Source organism: Bactrocera latifrons, unplaced genomic scaffold (assembly GCF_001853355.1).
Source record: "Bactrocera latifrons isolate USDA-ARS-PBARC rearing strain unplaced genomic scaffold, ASM185335v1 scaffold_209, whole genome shotgun sequence".
NCBI classification, from domain to species: Eukaryota; Metazoa; Arthropoda; class Insecta; order Diptera; family Tephritidae; genus Bactrocera; species Bactrocera latifrons.
The window spans coordinates 114385-138518 of record NW_017535619.1 but is presented as its reverse complement, the minus strand read 5'-3'; positions in this window follow the sequence as shown (position 1 = coordinate 138518).

The following is a 24134-nucleotide window of genomic DNA, read 5'->3' as shown; positions in this document are numbered from 1 at the left end:
CCAGAGGATACTTGGTCAAGGACCGGAAGTCGTGAGCTGCTTGAGTCATATGTAAAAGAATCGTTTCTGGCCACTCCCAAGTGAATGGCGATCAGAGAACTTTCCTCACTTGCGTGAACTTCTATACAAGACTCCATCCTCCATTGCCTTAGAAAATAATATATACCAAATTTCGTAATAAACATTTCGTATATAAGCATATATACTTTGTAGGGTCTCCGAAGCTTCCTTCTGGGTGTTACAAACTTCGTGACAAACATAATATACCCTGTTCAAGGTATAAAAAATAACTTCGAAACAAATTGGCTTTGGAAATGTTTTCGTTTGGTTATCTCCTGTTTATTGCTGTAAAAATAAGGGCTTCAAATTCAGCATTAACAATTATCTGTTGAGATGAAAAACTATGTATTGATCTAGTAGTTCACATATATATCTGATAACCTCTGTTGGAATAAACCCTCGAAAAAATGTGTGAAGTATTCTCGAAGGAAAATTCTTAAGTTAATGTGTAGGTTACAAATAGTTGGTAAACCCTAGCAGATATCTTAGTGCAATGTAGTTTTGTAATCAAAAGACAAAAGTCAGGGGATGAAATATTTCTAATAAGTGGAGCAAAACTCTTACATATTCTGATTCTATATTCAACAGACCTTATATTTATACCTAAATGTTATATTTGTACCTAAATATATAATTATATTTAATTATTCATCCATTGATTTCAACACTTTGATACCTGTGATCTTTCCTTAGATTCAAGTTGTATTTAACTCGAGTTGCCGCTTTTTGTCAATGAACAAATTGTGTGTTAAACAAACTCTGAGGTAACAGTATACAAAGTTTTTTTATTGGCGTATGGAAGGAAATTGTGGTAAACCCAATGTTTATTTAAAGTGCTCGAGTGTGCGGGGGAAAATGAACTTAATATAACCTCGAACGATTGGCTTTCTGCATTTATTTTTGAATTTTCTCAATAAGTTTAGCTTATGTGTCCTTCGTAAGTAGTCTGGACTGGGGGTTTAAGAAACTCCACCCACAAAAAACATAAAAATTGCTTTCACATTTGGTAAAGGAAATTATCGTAAAATCAGTGTGACTTCATAGAGTTTAATGCTAAACACCAAATTAGTTATTATAAGGTTTATAGTAAAACACTAAATTAGATATTAAACTCGAGTTTGTTGCGCAAGTACTAAACTAAATTATTTAATTGAAAGAAGTTGTGTTAAGCTTTACCTTTATTTAAAGGGTTTAATGCTAAACTCGAGTTTGCGGCGCGTAGTGAAATTTTTGTAAACTGCCACGTATGACTGCATGGCTTGCACCCCATTCTTCTACACATTAAGTCCCGTATGTTTGTGAGTCGTCCCTAAGTAGCCACTTAAGTACTTAACAAACATATGCTTAGGTTTGGAGATTAAATAAAATTGTGGTCAAAAATAAAATTACAAGTTTAAACATTAGTAATGCTTGTAAATGGCTATCACCAGTGACCTGCCCACAAACACACACACCCAGCGCCATTCAAAGGAGACTTTTATCTTAAGTAAAATCAAAAGAAAAAGGAAAATAAAATGGAAATGGACCATTCAAGTAGCACTTGAATTCCCGAAGTGCTTGGCTACTCGCAGCAAAGAATGTGTGTGTGGTCACTACAGTGGGTCGACAAAGAAACTAGCACAATTAGTTTTTATTTTGAAGTTATCTTTTGGGTGGCACGAAAAGGCAAGAAAAAGAGTAGTAAATATCAGAAAATTGAGTATTTGCACAGCCACTGTAATTGGATAATTACAGAGAATGTGTAGTATTCCGAAAGGACACGTGCGCGCACATATGTATGAGGTGGAAGAGAAATGCAAGGATGCAAGAACGCTTCTAGGTAACTGTATACACACAAAAGTGCTGAAGGAAGATGGAAGAAGATAAAAGCGTGTAAAGCGAAGTATGATTGTATTTATGTGGGTGCGTTTGTGTGTTGGTAAAGAATGGCACCCTTGAGCAAACAAGTGACCGACAAACCCACAAGGACTTAGAAAGTCAAATATAAGAGCGTGCATGTGGTGGGCAAATACGGTGAAAGCACGTGGACTTAAAAATATGGGTTCTGCTTTTGTAGCGTGTCTGCAGCTTAGACGTAATTTTGTTTACTGTTAGTGAGAAGTTCGTTCATTTGTGTGTGAAATGTTTTTGAAAAATATGGAGCAGCAAATAAACGAGAGAAGCGCAAAGTCTAATACAATGCATGGAGTAGGTCTGACTTCAATTAGAACTTAGCTATTAAGTAATGTGCTTATATATTTCTTTTAGACTTTGAATATATCGATCCATCCACAGAATACTATGGAAAATAATTTTTACAGACTTCCCATTTATACCAGTTCGGCTCTTTCCCAGATAGTCTGTTTACGCTTTTGAACCCGCTTTTATGCGTCTACATTAGAAAAGTTTGTCAAGTGAGGTGCCAGCCATCCAACCATTCTGCGTCTTTATTTCCCTTCATCAACGAAGTTCAAGATGGAGGTCGAACCAGAGACCCAATTGAGGTTCCAATCAATCAATCAATCAAGTCAGATACGACAATGAGACCTTCGTTATCTTGAGCTGAAAAGTACGGTTGGTTTTCTTTAATTCATATTTAAATCGGTTTGAATCTTACTCACATAGTCTGTATGGGCTTTTGAACCAACCTTTATGCATTTTCTTGTCTGTAACGTTAAAAAAGTTTAATAGTTTCGATGTAGACTTATAGTAAATTTAAGGTCAAGCGCGATGTTAGCCGAGAGTATGCAACTATCCAGCTAAAGCACGGCGTTTCTTTGTTATTTGGGACTTGCAAAGTATGGATTTTCCCTGTACAATACAGTTTGAATCAGTATATATGTATGTGGTTACAAACCATTCCTACTACATCTTCTTATCCGCATGTGTAATGTTACATCAGGAAACTTAGGCATAAGTGTCGATCCAGATCCCCTTTAAATCTTTATCAAAGCGAGTCAAGTGAAAGTCTGCAGCCAGTCGATAGCCAGCTAAACAATAAATTAAAGTCCTTCTGTATCTGGGACTTCAAAGGATTGTGTTCGATTTATTTAAAAGAAAAGAATTTGGTGGAGTTTAAAATGTTTTCATATTGCGGTAGGCGTGGTTTTCCTTTTTCGTTCAATTTCAAATTATAATAAAAGTAAGAGGTCGAGTAGTGGCTGAGCTCTGGTATTTCAGTGAAAAGTGAACGATATAATTACTTTCTAAGTAAACGGAATTTGGAAAGTGTCTCCTCAGGCCGCCAAGATGCACAAGTTTTATTGAGTTTTCTTAATTTTATTCAAGTTAAAACTTGCAAGGGAAAATGGATAGATAATAATATTCTAAAAAACAATTTCTAGCTTGTGTTTTTTGGATATATTAATTAAATCTATCTATGGACTATCCTTATGAACTTTTATGGAATTAAACATGAGTTCGGAAGTTTTTAACTAGGTTTCTAAGACCACCAGCTAAGCGCTTCTCTGAACATCTACGTAATTTTTCATGATTTTCTGGTATTTACGTATATTGTCACCACTGTTTACTATTTTCACGTGCTGGCAGTGTAAGTATGTACATATATTTTTTTGTTTTTCCAACAACAAATTGATTGTTAAACGAAACGAGTTAACCCCATAGAAACAGTAGAACAGAAAAGTATGTCACATACTTGTATATATATGGGTAATGAAAGGAAAATACGCCTCAGGGTTCTGAAAAACAACAAAGAAGAAAAGCAAAGCCAAAGCCACAATTCACACAATTAAAAACAACTAAACAGTAATTATTTCGAACAGTCAATATTTTTATAGCCAATAATAACTGTTTTAATTGGTGTGTTCGTTTTATTTTTGTTTGCAATTGTTCTTTTGACTGCAATTCGTGCTCAAAATTACACCCTCAAGTGTCTTAATTAAAATTTTAATTGGAATTTTTCTCAATGTGAGTTACTCAGTTTGAGCTCAATGAAGTGAGAGGAGAGAGGCAAAATTGCAAGCGATAAGAATGTGTACATATGTATATATACTTTTTTGGGTTAATGAATGAAAGAAGAAATAAAATGAAATAAACAACAAAAAAATAAAAATAAAATAAAAAATAAAATCGGTTGCACAGCAGTTTAAATACAAAAGATTTCTTACAAGAACTTTGATCGGTGTGGGTATCGGGTTTGTATGGCAGCTATACGCTATGGTGATACGATATTGGGGGTTTGAAAAAAGAACGCGCCCAAAATTTCAGATCGATTTCTTAAAAAGAATAGGCATGACTAAATGAACTCAGTTCATTAGCTGATAAGTTAGGCTATATATCTCTCTGACGTTTCGTTTTGGATGTTACAAACGTCGTGGAAAACTTAATATACCCTGTTCAGGGTATAATAGAAATAGGTTTGAAATACTGTTTGAAAGTTGTGCGTGTAATAATTTGTTAAACAAGAGTGACTTCTGTGGATCTACTGACTGTGCATCGACTGATACTAAAAATTCATAAAATGTTAGTTTCAGTTGAAATTGAGCTCCTTGAGTCCTCTAAGTTTCTCTAGAATTCTTAAAGAACTATCTAACAGCAAGGATTATAATACAATAGTTTTAAAGCTTTTGAAAAGAACAATCCTTAACTGCTGTCAAAACTGCTATAATCCTGCTATAATAGGTCAAAACTGTGATTCATTCAGAGATTACTACAGATTGCTTCTTATATGAGCTGTAAATTACTGGAAGGAACTTTAGAAATTTCCACTTTCCGTGACATGGCTTGCATGACTATATTTGCCTTTGGTACTCTATTTGACGGCCGAGTCGTATGCTTCTCTCAGTAGCTTACTCCAATTAAATAGTTGGTATCTCCAAAAAAGATTTTATTGTTCGTTGAAGCTTGACTTCTAAGGACCATTCTTAGATTCTGTTGGTTTGCTATGGCATAGGTCAGAACAAATCGTCTAAAATTCACCCAATCTGAAAATTATCGGCCGTTCTTTTCTCCCCAAGATATCGGATCACTATAGCAAACAGCTGTCATATAAAGTGACACATCAAAATCAAGTTCTTGCATAGTAAACATTTTTATTTGACAAGATGTTTTCATGGAATTTGACATAGAGTATTGTAAAAGCTACACTATATTTCCCGAACATAAGAATTATTCAGTTCGATCATTTTATACTCTTGCAACTTGCAGAAATCGAAACCAGGGAAATGCTTTAAGGTGTCATATAGAGTAAAGTCAAAAGAATGTTCGAAAATCCTGATATTAGTTATGTAGGGATTAGGCCAAGTTTTCACTCAAATTTATCTATTTTAGGTACAAAGATATACTGTTATGAATAAAACACGCTCTCTTATTTCTATTGGGATAACTCACATATTGGGCGATATATGCGGTATAAAGGCATCGGAAGTTCGAAAATCTTAATATTAAGTATATGGGCGTTCCATTACTCCTATCTATGAACACTATTTTGTTTTATCAAGGAACCCACATACCAAGTTTCATCGAGATATTTAAATTTTTAGTAAAGTTACAAGTCAACACAGTCAACCGGATTTAAACTTTTCTCGACATCCTGATCATTTATATGTATATACGAGGGCTGCTATATATATTTCTGGCCGAATAATGAAAATAGGAATATTTATCAACGAAAATGGTTTTATTGTTTTTCAAAATATTCTCCATCAAGATTTATACACTTTTGCATGCGCTCAAACCAATTTTCGAAGCACTTTTTCCACTCCGATTGAGACACCTCCAAAACATGGTTTTTGAATGCTTCAACAGCATCTTCTGGCGACGAAAATCGTTGACCACCCATTATTTTCTTGATGTGTGGGAATAAAAAGAAGTCATTGGGTCCCAAGTCAGGGCTGTACGGCGGATGACCCATCAATTCGACGTTTTGGCCGGTCAAAAAGGCGCTGGTTTGAGCCGATGTGTGAGAGCTCGCATTGTCATGATGTACAATGATTCTTCTTCTCTTGTTCGTTTTTCGCATTTCTCCGAAGACTTCAGGCAAACAAATGGTGGTGCACCACTCAAAATTGCTCATCCTACGTTGCTCAAGCGGAACAGTCGCCACATGACCAGTTTTGCCGAAGAAACAGGCGACCATTTGCTTCGAAGTGCTTCTTCCACGAACAACTTTCGTTGGATTTGGCTCGACTTGGAAGACCCACACAATCGATTGCTGTTTTGTTTCGGGATCATACGCATAGATCCATGATTAATCACCTTTGACGATCTTATAAACGTCTTTTGAAGCACCGCGATCGTCTTTTTTCAGCATTTCTTTACACCAATCCACACGACCGATTTTTTGAGTGATTGTTAAATTGTGCGGGAACAAACCTTTTTTACGGCCAGGTGTTCATGCAATATCGAATACATGCTGGTGGGAGAAATTCGTAGGCATGCCCCTATCTGAAGGTATGTTACATGACGGTCTTGCATTATCAGTTCACGTACGGCATCGATGTTTTCTGGCACAACGGCTGTTTTTGGACGACCTTAWCGGAATTCGTCTTTGAGCGAGCGTCGGCCACGATTGAATTCATTGTACCAGTTTTTCACAGTGCTATAGGATGGTTCTTCATAGCCATACAAAGATTTTAGTTCATCGATGCACTCTTGTCGTGATAATCCACGTCGAAAGTTGTGAAAAATGATCGCACGAAAATGTTCACGAGTTAATTCCATTTTTTGGCCGAGATGAATTTTTTAATTCCTTGTAAATAAAACAATTCACGATTAAATGACAAAACGTTCTGAGTGATGTTATGCTAAAAAATGTTAAACTTTCCAATGGAAATGTCAGATTGCACCTGGTAACATTTAGTCTTGCCTAGGGCACAAATATATATAGCAGCCTCCGTATTATATAATCCCATATCTAACTCGCTTAGTTTTAGGTGATACCTGCAACCGTTAGGTGAACAAATCTACAAGCTCCCTGGAGCAACTGGTTGCAAGAGTATAAAAATGCAAGATAAACTTATTTTACTGTGAAGGGTATTATAGCGCAGCTGAACTTAATGATTTTCCTGTTTTTGGTTTAGCCTGAGACCGTGAGGGCAGAGTTTCCAAAGTTCTTTGAATTTAGAATTGCTGCACGCCCTAAAGTGAGGTTAATGTTGACTTAGTGGATTGCATTGTCTAAAAAGTGTCATATCAAACCTCTAGAAAGGATGCAACGGAATCGCTTGTTGGGTATTAGGCGCAATGATAACTATTGGAAGTTAAGGCTATCCGTAGCGCCAATAATAAGTCCCACTGCATTATCTTACGCAAGCAGGCAATAACTTGACTATCAGCAGCAGGTAACTCGGTTAATATCATCTGGGTTCCAAGTCATAAGTAGAAGTAATAAAACGCAGACGAGTTACTCTGCTCGGGGCAGCTGACAACACAATTCCCTTAAGCTGCTATAGATTCGTTCATTCAGCTCCTTCGAGGGTTGTTTTAAGCAATGGACCCTAGAAAAACACCTCGGGTCTCGGAGCACTAGCAATACGTTCAAAGTAATTTTGGGGTAGTGATGACGATGGACAGAGCAAGAAGTTCCTACATTTATGCAAAAGACAACTAGAGTAATATTTTAGAGATGATCATAGGGCACCTGTCCTTAAGATCCCACCTTAAGAAAATGAGAAAAGTGGATTCGTCGAAATGCAGTGCAACGTCACTTACGCGCTGATGAGAGGGGCTATATTCCACGGCTCACAATACTCCAACTTAAGAAACCATGGGCAGCTGGAATGCTAAAATCAAATCTTTTACCTAATGGTGGTTTTCAACTAACCAACAGCCTCTTCAAACTTCCCTCATTTGTGGAAAGGATCCTTCAAGCAGCTATCTTTAGCCGATGGCTACCATTCGTCCAAACACTTGCTGTATCAAATACCGTTATTTTCCTGTACTACAAACTCAATGTTAATGCATTGATTGCAAAACGAAATCGCCAATTGAGTTTCGATTAAGAATTTAATTACACCACAATTACGCAATTCGCACATACTCAAACAAAAATATTTGCGTTGTGCGTCGTAAACAAGCCTTGTCCGGTGGAAAGAGCACAGCCAGCTTGTGGCCAACGGCTTGGTTGTCAAGGACTGAGGGCCATCAAGCGGTGAAAGAGGATGGTCAACCAATTACATATATATGGGAATGTGTGAGTTTGTGTACTTATGTGCGCATGTTTGTGTTTGTGCCCTTGCATTCATTCGAACTTGTTAATGCCTTTAGTGCAGTTTTGTTACTTACGCTCTACTATTGTTATTGTTGTTTTACGCTCTGCCTCTCGTAACCATTCTATTCAGTTTTTCTTCCATTTTAGTAGCCTCGTTAGCAATATGTTTGCTGTTTTAGCAGCCATTTTAGAAATAGCCGTACTTAGAGCAGCCATACCAGCGCCTTTACAAACGTACGTGCGCACACACGGGCACTTACGAGTACATATATTTACAAACTTAACACTTGCATGTTGCATGACTGCTGTTGCTTTTGCTTCAAAACTAGCAATTTTTCTACGATTTCGTGGTTTGCTTTAGTTGCTTCAGCTAATGTCTGAGTCTGCTCGCCTCACCCTAATTCTCATTGGTCAGTCGTTAATGCCTCGGGCGCTAAGTGAGTGAAAATATGTTTGTATTTGTTTTTGAAATTTAGTAAGTTTCTATTGAAATTGAAGAGAAATTTTTAGCTTATCCAAAAGTCATTACCGCTGAGCTAGTTTTTGGGTTAGTTATTATTGGCACTTTCGTGTTCCTTTCACTGGAATTGCAGTATAAAAGCAGACCCCTTTCAAACAATTTACCGTGACATTATTGTCGTCTCGCCACTTCATCTATACGAGATGAAAACAGCACCAAAGCGAATCAATAACAACGAAGCCCCTGGGGCTAATGGATTACCAGCTTAGTGGTTAAAAGCTGGCGGCGAATCGTGAAGGAACTTCCAGAACCATTCAACTGGGGTCCTCAGATAATTTTGACATCGTAAGCCTTAACAACAGAGCTGTCACTGCAGCCATTTCCAGTCTGGAGAAAAACACTGTCGGTAGTCGGTATTAAAAAAGGTTTGGATATTTCTAACCTAGTATAAATTCAACCAATAATCAAAGTCTGGAGATCAGGCGCAGAATAACTCTTGCCTACAGGTGCTACTTTGGGATCGGCAGGCAATTGTGAAGCAGTTCCCTTTCTCGACGCACAAAAGTACCGCTCTACAAGGTGCGTTCCAAAGTAAACAGAACTTTTTCAATCTAGCGCCCCCTGGTGGCGCCATCTATATGTCTGGTGCCTTAGAATCTACTGTCTTGAGAATTTCATAATATTTCAGTTTCAGATGTGAAGTTATTAGCGGCCATACCGGCCAATGAGCTAAAACACTCGTCTGAAATGTTTTTGGACCTTACAAAAAGCGGTATTGAAGCAGAAGGAGACTACGGATATATTGAATAAAATAAATTGTTTTTGCTGAAAAACCATTTGTTCTGTTTTTTATTAAATATTTGTTTACCTGTTTTGTGGCGCAGAAATATGGACTATGTCGAACCAACATGAGTAAACACTTGAAGTATTCGAATTTAATAATCAAAGTTTATTTAGAAGGAAATCAAGGAATTCGAAGTTATTTTGAGTTTCCTTCTCTATTTGTTTTCGAGTAAATTATGAGTAGCATTTTTATAGAGATTTTCCAAGTCTTCGGTTTTCAATAATCTATGTTTATTAAGTGACTTAACAACTGTCCTTTTACTACCTCATCAATATATTGAGTATATTATGTGCCTAGGGAACATAATTAGGTTAAATCACGACGCGAAAGCTTTTTTCTCATTTACGACTTTATGGATAATATGAACCCTGTCGTAATGAACAGAGCAGGCAATAGGGGCCATTATAGTAATCTTTACTCAAATGCATAGCCCTATGCTAGACTTTTCACTCAATCGCATCACTATATTGTTGGTATTGTAATGGGGTCATGACATTCGTAATAAGCGCTCTCGAGCGACCGTACACTTTATCATGGAATGGTTTCGAAGCTCTTCAAAAGTTTCATAAGAAGTTTTTAAATGTCTTATCCGTTGAAAAGGTTATTTTGGAGTGAAGAATATTTAGATACCGTATAGAAAAAAGTGTCACGATCGTGGTACCCCATGGTCTCTGGTAAATTTATTTTCTAATCTTTTATATAGATGACATTTCCCAGCATTCCATTACCAATGGATGAATTCCAGTCGGAGTCGCAGATAGAAAAGTCTTTTCTATTATATAAAAAATTGGTTTAATCCTTTTAAAATTCTATGTATAAGTGAGTAATAAATGTTCTTTTGTTGATAGGTACTCAGACATGAGATGAGAACGAAATGAGTCGGAGTTTCGTCAGCATAACTTCTTAGAATCTACACCTTGCAGAATTCAGCATTTGGTGGACAATAATAAAATCAAAGTCACCAAGTACCGCATTCTAAACTATTGCTGGGACATTATGCCTCCAGTCCTATGCTGATGAAAGTAAATGTATGTGTTTAAATGTATCAAAACAAACGGATACTTATGTATATGTTTGTGTGTGTGTTCCAAGTTGTTGTTTTAAGAGCCACTTATCTGAAGCGATTTTTCTTTGTCCAAATGAGTGTAATAAAAATGGTGAACACCCGCTAGCAACCAACAGCCAGCAGTCGCCAAGTAACAAACCGAGTAACCTGGCAACCAAACGACAAAACAGCCAAGCTTCCAAGTTAAAGCAATTTACTCGTAGTCAAGGCATTCAGCCAGTTGCATTTTCTCGAATATATCTACCAAACGTGCAACAACAACTACGAATATTTCAGAACTTTCCTGATGTTTTTGCTAGCGTAGCTGTCAACTCGCATTACTTTCAGCACGGGTAATAATTAAGGGTTAACTTGACAGAGCTTCCAACGTTTACAGACTGTAATGTGCTCGCAAGTGATTTTTATTGGAGTGGGAGAGTCTGGGCTAGGGACTTGATGTTGCTCATTGCGCCATGGAGTCTGGAACATATGGACCGATACTATGGGCTTAATTATTTTATTATTATAATTTTTTAAGTGAAATAAGATCAGCTCGGATAGTTCCAAGCATATCACTTACAGTAGAGTATCCAGCAATAGATAGGTATAAAGGTCTAGGTCTATCCTTCTCTCTGTCATAGGCCCAGTACACTGCTAAAATATATGTAATTCTGAGAGCTTTTGAGGCAACGTGATCCTTATTCGGATACATCGATTCATGGGCCTTAATCCTGTCTGCAGACGCAGTTCTTGAGCTTGCAGTGCCCAGTGTAAAATGCGACGTTTAGTCTTTTGAGAGTTGAATACATTTTTTAGCATAACCACTCATTAGCAACTTAACTTACCTTAGAGCTGTTGCCAATACTTTTTCCTTATTGCGGAGCAGTTCTTTATGGTATGACAACCAATCGCAATACATAGCTCCAGGCAAGCTCGTCAGACAGATCCACATGATGCTTCCACCGAAGGGTGGAATTTTGAGTGAGACGCAGATATTTCACCACATGAGTCATTTCTATAGATTAGATCAGATTATACCGAATCAATTTGCTGATCAAAGATTTTCACGGGGTTCCAAGGAATATTTGTACTCCATACCGAAAAAATGGGATGGTAATATCTCCTTATTAAAGTGTATTAAAGCTGTTTAAACTCAAAATACGAGAGTTATAACAGCACTAACTTCTTGAGCTCTCTTTAAAAAAATATTCTCCTTAGAAAAATCAGTTATTAGGTATGCGAGGATGTAAGTCTGAAGTTTCCTTAGGTTAAGGGCTCCTTAGGTTTTTTGAGAGAAACACGTTTTTTTTAAGATATAATAAAGCAGTGATACATAGTAAGATCATTTTAAGATTGGTTCTAAAAAAAATCACTTTAGGTGAGGTCATATAACGTAAATGCTTAGTTATGGTTCTGACTTATAAGATTTGATGTTGAGTAATGTGCTATTGAAAGGCGATATATCATGTGATATTATTCTTTGGAGATGATATGATGATATGTGACTTATTGGAGTAAGATTTCGTATTTTGGGGTTTGATGTTAAAAAGATCATGGTTGTGTTTACCAATAAATAAATAGCATATAATTTCATATGATGTGATATAATGATACAAGGAAAAGAAGTAAAAACAAAGGAAAAAAGTCATGTGACCTAGAGAAAATCGTAATTTATTTTTAATGCTGAACAATGTACATGTTATTTTTGTAATTCGTAATTCGTCCATATGGCACTGAAAAAATAATATCTGATGGTAGTCTTGTGATGTGATAACACAATATCAGAGATATAATATTATGCTTTGATGCAACGGAACATAAATTGTTTAGTGTTAAAGCGGAGTGAAGCTGGGTTTTGGTTGGTGTAAACATTCTAAATTTTTTTATTTAGTTTAGCGCAATGGAAAAGATTTCTGGGTTAATGTGAGCATCAGAAGTGAATATATGTGATGTAATGCTGTGATGTGACGTGTTAATTAAAAATTCAAAATTCGGTGGTTTAGAGATGTTAGAAAGAAATTTTAGCTTAAGCGCGTAACTGTAATGTAAATAATATGATGTTTTGTAATGTAATACATGTAAATATCTAACTTAAAATGATATGCTGATAACTGCAAGTGTTTTTATTATTTTTGTTTTGAATTATTCTAAATTGTTAAAATTAATTAATAAATAAAATATAATTTCATAAATCAAGTGATAAATCAAGCGCAACCACTGTGCCAAACCAGAAACTATATAAAGATGTGCAAGCGTGTGTGTGTAAGTTTGCTTCTAAAAACAAACACTTTGAGCGGCTTCAGCTGCTTGAGTAGCTATATCGGTAATCACCATTCATATATGTAGTAAGTATATATGGTACTTTTCTATTGTAAATTGCTGCACATTAATATTTGTGGCACTGCAATCTGCGGTAATTAGTGCAAAGAAGCAGTGCTAAGGGAATTTGAACGCAAAATTTGCCCCTGTAAGCACACGCTCTTTGCTAGAGTTTGCAGTAAACCCGTTTGTGAGTCTGTGTAAAATTGCTCGTATTTTAAGAGTGGTGATTAAAGTGCAAAAGCAAGCTAAGTGCTAATATAATGTTTTTTTTTAATTGGCATCAATGAATTTGTTAGTGGACTTTTTTGCTATAAAACATTTAATGAAATTTAAGATAGTTTTTGGGAAGTTCGCAGCTGGTCGTGTGTAGTGCATATTTTTACATATTTAAGATTTTACCGATTTTTCACAAGCAATGTTATTGACTTTGGTAAAACTTTTGTCGATAGTTTTCTATTTAATTTTATGGGATTTTGATATACATTTTATCGATATTTTTCAATTAATGTTATCGATACTTTTAATATATTTTATTTAATTTCTTATATTTTTATTCATCATTAATATTTTTATTAAATTTTCTTTATCGATTTTTTTAATAATTTTACTCATGTGTTATCACATGTTTAGGTGAAAAATAAACTTAAATGCATTGGTTTTAAGTACTTTGTCAAAAACCACTTTTTTCCAATTGATTTTGATAATAATAAGTACCTGTTTTTAAAAATCTCATCCGAAATTTTTATCGATAAAAAATTATAGATAACTCTTTATCTGAAATATTATTTAACTAATTGTGTTTAAAAACCATTGGCATTAAAAACTTCGACAACACAAATTTATACATAATGAGTTTAGTAAATATGTTCTAAGCATTTCAAGTAGAATATAATATCGATTTTTTTATTATTATATCGATAATTTTATATAAAAATACTACAATAATAATTTTATTCCAAAAAGGCATTACTTAAAATTCCTTTACTAAAATATGTTTATGGATCTTTTTCAAATTAATTTTGAATATTGATTATTTATATTCATAATGCATTGTTTTAAAAGATTGTTTTTAAAATTGTTATGCAATTTTCCAAATACATTTTACTTCTCTCAAAATTTATACACTTATAATTATACATATGAAGAATTGCTATATGCGATGGTTTAGCATTTTATCGATTTTTAAGTATTTGTTTTCGATATTGATCTTAAAAAAAAAAATTATGAACTTACTCCAGATGTCTTTTATTTCTATTAAAATTTATATATTTATATTTAGATGTGCGATCTTCTTATATACGATGATTACGATTTGCATCGATTTTTAAATTTATTATTGCATTAAAAATTTCCTGTATTGTTTATCTTAAATATAATCTATCTGTGTTATGTTATTGCTTTCTTTGTGACGATGTTTGCAATAAAATAAATATCGATTTTTTATTTTATGTTTTCGATATTTTTCGCTATAAAAAATTTTATATAAATATTGAACTGGTCACGAAGTTTGTAACATCCAGTAGGAAGGGTCGGAGACCCTATAAAGTATGTATATAAATGATCAGTATGTCGAGCTGAGTCGATTTAGCTATGACCGTCTGCCTGTCTGTCTGTATATATACGAACTAGTCCCTCAGTTTTCAAGATATCGTTTTGAAATTTTGCAGACGTCATTTTCTCTTTAAGAAGCTGCTCATTTGTCGGAACTGCCGATCTCGGACTACTATAACATATAACTGCCCTACAAACTGAACGAATCAACTTCTTGTATGGAAAACTTTCACATTTGACAATGTATCTTCACGAAATTTGGTACATATTATTTTCTAAGCCAACAATGTAATTTCGAAAGAAATTGTTCAGATCGGCTTACTATAGCGTATAGCTACCACACAAACTGAACGATCGGAATCAAATGCTTGCAGGGGAAACTTCCTCATTTGACGATATATCTTCACGAAATTTGGTATACCATATTGTTCATAGAAATAATGTCATATCGGAAGAAATTGTTCAGATCGGTTCACTATAGCATATAGCTACCATACAAACCCAACTATCGGAATTAAGGGAAAACTTTTGCATTTGACGTGGTATCTTCACTAAAATTTGACATAGATTACTGCTTAAGGTAATAATATAATCTCCGAAAAAAATTTTCAGATGGGATTACTATGGCAGATAGCTTCCATCCAAAAAAATACTGGAACACGAAAGTGGAGCATTGCGAAACTAGATACTTCGAAATAATCGAACCCATCTAGAAACTCCCCCATAATTGCAAGCAAACTGTCGGATATAAATAGAAATCTCTGGGGACTCGGGTATAAAATAATGATGAAGAAACTCGGCGCTAGAGCAAAGGCAACTGACTTAACTATTCCTGCTGCAACTAGCCACTGGCAATAATCACTCGGACTGGGCGGGATCCCAGCAGAAATCCTCAAAATAATCGCCGTTGGAAAAGCAACGACTACTTAAACCCAGATTCGAAGCGACTCCCAATGAAGATAGAGGACTGTCCCCTCGACAACACGGCTTCGCCCTGGCAGATCAACTACAGAAGCTATAAAATGCGTCATTGAAAGCGTAAAAGCCAGACAGTGGTGGTGCGCAGATGTAAATCTCTCAATGAGAAAAATGGAACGGTACCCTGTACCAATGAGGTCTCAGGTTTCATAATGCCATTGTATTTATATATATATTACTTGTTCCCTATTGATTTTACTTAATTGCTTTCATTAGAAAAATATCGATATATATTTGCCATTTTCAAATAATTTATTTCTCTACTCTCATCTCTTTAAAAATACAAATGTAAATAAATATTATATTTTCTATCCAATAATCGAATATGCCCATARTATATATCCTAATATTTGTAAAAAATAAGTATTTATTTGCTCATACAGATTCCCCCTCAGTGGAAATAAAATACTTTTTAGTATACTATGATTTCTGAAATCTCTTGAATTTGGCTGTATTCAATTTACTAAAATTCAATTCAACTCAACTCAACACAGAACTAATTTGTGGAAAATTGAATTATCAAACAGTTTTTTTGGAAGATCGATTTAGAGCAGCGTTTCCCACATGCCGGGTCGCGACCCGGTACCGTGCCATCAAAATAAAATACCGGGACGCAACATTCCCGCAATGTTTTCAAATTAATACCAACTATTAATCGATCGATGCATCGTAATATTCGTAAGCCGAAAATGATGACTGACCTGAAGTTGAAACAAAAGAGCGAGGCGAAAGCTCAGCCAGAACACTTAAAGATATAGAGAAGGTGCGAATTGAATTCTGTACGATGTTCGATTGGACGGCTAACAGAGCTTATAGAATTGTAGTACGGAATTCAGAAATATATGTAAAACGACTGAATTCATTCGAGATTAAATAAAGAGAAATGCTTTGATGAAAAATATACAAAGTCACACAGAGAATGTAAAAAAGCATTCTCTGAGTCATATATGCGTTATCTTATATCATACGAACCATTTTTTTAAGAAAAATTGTAAAAATTTTAATTTTTTTACAAAATCGTGAAAAATTAGGTAAAAAATTATTTAATTATATTTTTTAATTTTTAAATTATTTCAAAAAAGTTATATTAATTTCGAATACTATTTATAAAGATTTTATATTCTGTACACCTTTGCCAACACGAAGGACCTCCGAAGAAATATTTAACTTGATTAATGATTATATCAAAAAGAAAAAAAAAAAATATTGAATGGAGGAAGTGTGTGGGATTAAGACATTCGTACTGGACTTTATCCAAGGATAACAGCCATAACTCCGGAATATGTATGGACGCACTGTAGCATTCATAGGGAAGTATTAGCCCTCAAAAAAAAAAATGCCCTTACCTTTGACAGCAAGGATGCAAGAGTGTGTAAAGTTCATTAACTTCATAAATTCTCGTCCACTTAACTCAAGATTGTTCTCTGTTTTGTGCAAAGAAATGAGAAGTGATCACCAACATCTTCTTTTACACTATGAGGTGCCATATCTGTCAAGAGATAATGTATTAAAAAGGCTTATTGAATTACAAGAAGAAGTAAAAGTTTTTTTTGGAGCAACAACCAACAGCTAGATATGTTATATTTGAATTCAAGGACAGATTTCATGATATTAACTGGTTGGTAAAAGTGGCTTACATATCTAATATTTTTGAATTTTTAAATAATCTAAACATGGCATTGCAAGGTAACAATATTTAAAGTGCAAGACAAAGTGGAAGCTGCAAGAAAAAAGCGTATAGTGTGGTTACAACTCGCGGAGACAGGGAACTTTAAAGCATTTAGTAATTTATGAGAAATACAAAAAGAGTACAACTTTACTGCATTGCCACAAGACATCTTAACTCAATTTAAAGAACATTTATTAGAGCTGGGGAGGAATCTTCATGAATATTTTGCTCCAATCGATGGCAACAAAGTTGGGATAAGAAACCCATTTACATTCAAGTTAGATTCCGAAACAAATTTGTCAGATTCAGATGTCGATTCGTTGAAGGAACTGGCAACTGATACAGCACTCAAGGATACATTTGACACAAGATCATTGATTGATTTTTGGTTATCTTGTCGTCAAGAATACACAATACTAGCTCATCACGCAATGATTTTTTAATGCCTGTTGTGACCACTTACAAATGTGAAGCTGGGTTTTCAACACTAGTTTACCTTAAAAATAAATATCCGAATGGACTGGAAGTGGAACCCGATCTCAGAATAAAACATTCAGCAATTTCAGCAAACTTAAACTCTATAATTAAAAATAAGCAACAGCTACGCACTAAAAAGTGAGTACCAAAAATAACATAATTTAATATTAATAAAACATTTCTCTCACTTTTATTAAACGTGTATTAGTTGTCTTGAGTTTCATATAATTAAGTGGGTTACGAAAGGATAGTGTGAAAATTATCGGGTCATCGCAAAACTAAGTTTGGGAAGCATTGCTTTAGAGTGCTAAATTACAATATTGTTGATATAAAAAATATTATTTATTGGTAGCATATGTTTCGAAAGATTTGTACTAATGCAAAAATGAGTAGAGTTGCCATTTAATTATTTGTTAAGAAAAATTAAATAAAAACTGCAAAAGAAGAAAAAAAAACGAATTAATGGGAATGAGAAGGTGAACTTATGACATCTTCTAATCAAATGTTGCCATATGTATTAAAAATTATAAATCTCAAAAGTATTTTTAATTTTTATAACAGTTTTTTTACTTATGTCTCTTAAATATTAAATATTTTTTTTATTTAAAGTTTACGTTTTTCATTTAAATTAACATTTACAAGGACAGATCATGTGCAAAGGACCGAAAGGAAAACACGCAAGCTTTCTACCAAGACAGTCTCGAAAAGACTGAGGGACGGATCAAACTTACTGGCATCATATGCGAAGTGAATACTTCTTGATCTAGAACTCGGTTTAGATATCTATGCGCTTTATAGTTCTAGGAACTGCATTATAATTAGATATATATATAAACTTCACAAAAAGCGTTCACTTTAGATTGTATTAATAATGGGCCTCCATCTGACATAACAAAGGACCTGATGCATGGCGTCAAAGCCAGCCAGTGTATACTAACTTAATCTAATAGTTATATATATTAAAGTTGCATTTTTGGTAAATAAAGAATGCCATCCCTTTTTATATACATATATTTACTATATAAAAATGTATTAATTTGTATAGCTTACATAGCGTACGGATGGCTTAAAAGCTTAAAGCACATAGTAGCAACAATTCAAAATTTCGGACGGATACTTGATTGAAATGCAGCAAAATTAGATTTTGTATATATTGTTGTTGTTATTTTCAGTTTTTGAAATTGGCGTTTGTGTGTTGTTGTAATTTTCCATATTAACTAACGCAAATACTACACCTTTATCTCACTAAACCGTATATACTGTATTTTCAGCTTCACCACTTAAAATTTCACTCATATTTCCATATCAATTTCCAGGTTTTTATTTATTTGATCTACAAATACTTCCATTTTAGCACAGCACCAATAAACAATGATGCATTTTCTACTATTTGCCAAGCTGAAAATAAATTTAAAGAACTCTATTGATTGGCATTCATCTTTCGGATCTTAAACAGGCAGGGGCTGCAGAGTGTGTGTGTTTAAGTTTGTGTGAGTGTGTGTAGAATATTTATTGCCAGTATTGTTGTTATCTTTGTACCTCCTTTTACCATAATGTGGATTACAACAACCCAAATGTGCGCTTTAGTAGCAATCAGCTGTGTAAGGCAATCAGCGGATGAGTTAGTTGACCCGGCAATGGGACGTAGCAACGATACCTGCAGCTCGTCCAGCAATTGTTCCCAACTGTAGACGTCATCATCAACAACGACAGTTGCCGCGCCGAATGGACGTAAGTTAGTACTTTCACTTTTGTAAAATTTTCATCAAATTTCACAATTTTTTATATTATATAATCAATTAATCCAACTTGAAATTTTGGGATTTTAAATAAACTATTATATATCAGTATTTCAAAAATTTTCGGAGTTTTTATAATTGCTTAGAAACTACTGTTAAACATAAAGATCCTAAGAAAAATTAAAATGTTACTTCCTTAGTTTTAAATGAAAAAATTACTTATTTATGACATTGTTATAAATTGTAATTGCTTTAGACTATTTTTGTAACTATCTAAGCATTGTGTATTCAATATTTATTACAGGTTTACGTACAAATAAATACCAAATATTTTAAATCAGCTCAAAATACTTTAATTATACTAATCCCGAAATTTCGGGATACCGAAAAAGATTCGGGATTTCCGTATTTGGCTTTATAATACTGATTCAGCAACAATCTGCATTTGGCTTGCGCATTCACACTCCACCAGCACGTCGTCAGATAGACGGTTACCAAATGACGCCTGATGAACGACTTTTTAGCACCTTTTTTATTATACAAAATACTCATAGTATTTATAGTGTGCTGCAGCAAGCGTTCCTTCCTTTTATCACTAGTGTTTTCAATTATTTTTTTTTTCCTTGTTTTTGTCTTGTTGCTCATGATATGTTTCCCCGATGTGCCAGTAAAAAAGTATTACTTTGATTAAATGCAAATCAGAGTTTTTACCCAGAGGGATGCTGAAAATGCATATGTATAAATATACATGAAAATAAACATTGCTAAACATGTTGATACTCGCTCGCACATATTGAAAAGGCATCAGCTGAACATTTACATTGAAATTTGAGCACATACATTACGTCAATATGTGCATACTGTGGTCATTTGCTCAGAGAAATACAGTGGTGTTTTAAGCATGAAATGGAATTAAAAATATTTTGGTTACGTTACGAGACTACGCAAAGTTTTAAGCTCATTGCCATTCTGGCAATTGGTCGAATAAAAAGTTTTGTTAAAACCCCGAAGAATCAATGTGTTCTTCCAAAAAATTATTAACTTGAATCATTGAGATCTTTGGAACTACAGATCTTAAGTGTTTCCTTATGTAGTCAGCTTTCTGCACGAAATTTACCCTTCAGTCTCTTTTTATACTCTCGTAACAAAGTTGCTAAAGAGAGTATTATAGTTTTGTTCACATAACGGTTGTTTGTAAGTCCTAAAACTAAAAGAGTTAGATATAGGGTTATATATACCAAAGTGATCAGGGTGACGAGTAGAGTTGAAATCCGGATGTCTGTCTGTCCGTCCGTGCAAGCTGTAACTTGGGTAAAAATATCATGATATCATGATGAAACTTGGTACACGTATTTCATGGCTCCATAAGAAGGTTAAGTTCGAAGATGGGCAAAATCGGCCCACTGCCACGCCCACAAAATGGCGRAAACCGAAAACYTATAAAGTGTCATAACTAAGCCATAAATAAAGATATTAAAAATTTGGCGCAGAGGATCGCATTAGGGAGTGGCATATTTGGACCTAATTATTTTGTAAAAGTGCCCACGCCCGGCCCCTACTAAGTTTTTTGTACATATCTCGAAAAAAACTACAGCTATGTAAACCAAACTCTATACAGTCGTTTCCCTCAGGCATTTCCATATACAGTTCAAAAACGGAAGAAATCGGATAATAACCACGCCCACCTCCCACAAAAAGGTTATGTTGAAAATCACTAAAAGTGCGTTAACCGACTAACAAAAAACGTCATAAACACTAAATTTTGCGGAAGAAATGTCAGAAGGAAGCTGCATCCAGGCTTTTTTTAAAAATTGAAAATGGATGTGGCGTCGCCCACTTATGGACCAAAACCCATATCTCAGGAAGTACTCGACCGATTTCAATGAAATTCGGTATATAATATTTTCGGTAAATCGGTTCACAACCACGCCTCGAAAAATCTGATTGAAATCTCGATTATCACTTTATCATGCGAGAGTATAAAATGTTCGGTGACACCCGAACTTAGCCCTTCCTTACTTGTTTTAATTTAAAATGGGCCCACTTATGGACCAAAAACCATATCTCAGGAAGTACTCAACCGATTTCAATGAAATTCGGTACATAATATTTTCTTGACACTCTGATGACATGTACGAAATATGGGTTAAATCGGTTCACAACCACGCCTTCTTCCAATATAACGCTATTTTGAATTCCATCTGATGCCTTCTCTGTATAATATATCCATTAGGAACCAATAATGATAGCGGAATAAAACTTTAGTATAAAATGTTCGGTGATACCCGAACTTTGCCCTTCCTTACTTGTTATAAGTTGAAGTTTTACAAGGCAAGAAGTCAACGAATCTCAGTGCACCACTGACGTATCCCAACAAAAGGAAAATTACACTGCTGCCCTCTATGTCTACATCTAGTTATTACGATTTCAGTTCAGTTGCAGTTTCGGGCAAAAATGTGGGTCTCCATTAAGGTTTTGAAATAAATTAAGTTTTCGTTCAATGTTGTAGTTAATTTTCAGCTTAATATAATATATTATTTTAAGGTCTTGCTCTGTTTAATTTCGTTTCGGTTCAATTTCAGGGTTCGATTTCGGCTCCGGTTTCGTTTCAGGCTAAGTGGGCTAATTATGGATTAAGTGTTGCCAATAATATGGTTTAAGTTTTAAACACAAATATGGATTTACGCTTAGAGTCAGGTTCAGATATACTTAGAATGTGGGATGCAAGTCTCGGTTTGGGTTTAAGCTAATCTTCAAAGCTTGGAATCATGTTCCGTTGGTCGTTTGGCCACTGTCTGTCAATCTCCAATTTCCTAAAATACCTACCTATGTTGCACATGGACCACTGTAGCTATTAGTCGAATAAACTGATTGTTGAAAATTTATATTTGTTTCATGAATGTCTTATTTATTTTAAAGATATTTTCGCGAAATTCGACACAGACAATTTTCCTAGGCAACATTATAATACTTGAATATATCCAGCTCAGAATATACTATAACATATAGCTGCCATACATACTGATCTAGCACAATCAAGTCCTTATATGGATAACTTGATTATTTGACAAGATATTTTCACGAAAATTGACGTGATTAATATTTGAAGCAACAGTATAATCTCCGAACAAATCGTTCAGATCGGATCACAATAGCATATAGCTGCCATATCAACTAACTGAACCAAATAAAGGCCTTGTACGGATAACTTGTTTGACAAGATATTTTCACGAAATTTGGCACACACCGTCGTAAGAAAACTAAGTCCTTATTTGGAAACATTTTTTTATCACAAATCAGCCTTTTAAGCCATGGTACAGATTCTCCCACATGACAGCGTTAGCAAAAACTGTTTCGAGCGCGCCAAATAAAAGCCTTAGCAATCGAAAAAACATCCATGTTTGTATAAGCGCATAACGAGAGCAACACATAGACATGCCATTAGGCAAATTAAATGACAGCGAAATGTTTACGCAAACCAAACGATAGATAAAAAGCAGCAATCAATAAATAGGAAGCGACAAGTAAATGCAGAAAATGTGTAAATAAAATCTCTTTCAATAATAATAAAGCAAAAGTCCGGAAAACAATTAAAAATACCATATTTAATGCACACACGCGCACACAAACATGAAGTTTACATTGTAGGCGACCACCGCGTATACGTAATCTATTTGAATTTCGGTCGTGGTGCAAATATGCTTTGCCTGTGTAGCAACTTTATACGCTCGAGGTCTACATGCCATATTAATGGCCTACAAATATTTGACGTTGTTGTTTTTGTTGTTGTATTATTAATGTTGCCACTTTTATTATCAGTGCTGTTGTGCGCCGCGATTCAAAATATCTGCTTTATCTTTACTTGTTGGCGAGTTGTCTTTCGCCATTTGGTGTTTTTTCCCTCACATTTTAAATCATTAATTTATTTATAACAACCCACTATAGCTAAGAGACTGCCGGTCTCTGCTTTCTGGTTTTTGTTTTTGCTTTTATTATTTTTGCATTTTGGCTTTATTGTTTTTCGTTTGCTTGGGTTGCTACTTTTCATTCGCCAGTCTCACAGGCTCGCAGGTTCCCAGCTTCACGCTTTATTGGCAGCCATAAACAAATATTTATTGGAGCTTACGCACAGCCATATTCACTCACACACACGTATGGAAGCTTGCAAGCACAAATTACATAGCTACATAAATATATCAGTTTTGAGTAGATTTTCATAATTTATTTATGACGTAATGTTGGCTGAAATTTTTTTGTTTTGAAAGTTGTTTAAATGTGAATTATTGCCTTGGCAATTCGGCCTTAAGAGCGCCAACTGCAAAGCGCAGTGTGCCATAGTAGCGGAGAGCAGCGTATAGTGAATTCTCCGCTCAGCTATAAAGCGTGTGCATTTTAAGTGGTCTTTAAAGTTTATGTTGATTGTAGGTAATGCTGAAAAGTGTTTATGACTTCCTAAATATATATATTATATATTAGGTTGCTTTTTTTTAACTATTAATTTTTTTTATCCCATCATAAAATTTCTTTGGAAATATCCTAAAAAAAATTCTCTGAAAATTTAAGGGCCCTTAATATAAACATTAAGGGCTGCACCAAGGCATGTAAAAATTTTCCGTAGAAAATACAGGACAATCGTGATTTTTTATCTTTACATTTTCATAGCTCAGAGTTATTTTCTGGCTTCGCTTTGACTTTAGACACATATTTCTCAGAATTGAACACTATACAAAGTGCTCATTGCGACAAAGTCGAAACTCACACCGGCGAGGTAGTATCTCGTAAATGACAAGAGCTATAGAATGTACATGACAAATTTGTGTATGTATTACATATATAGGGT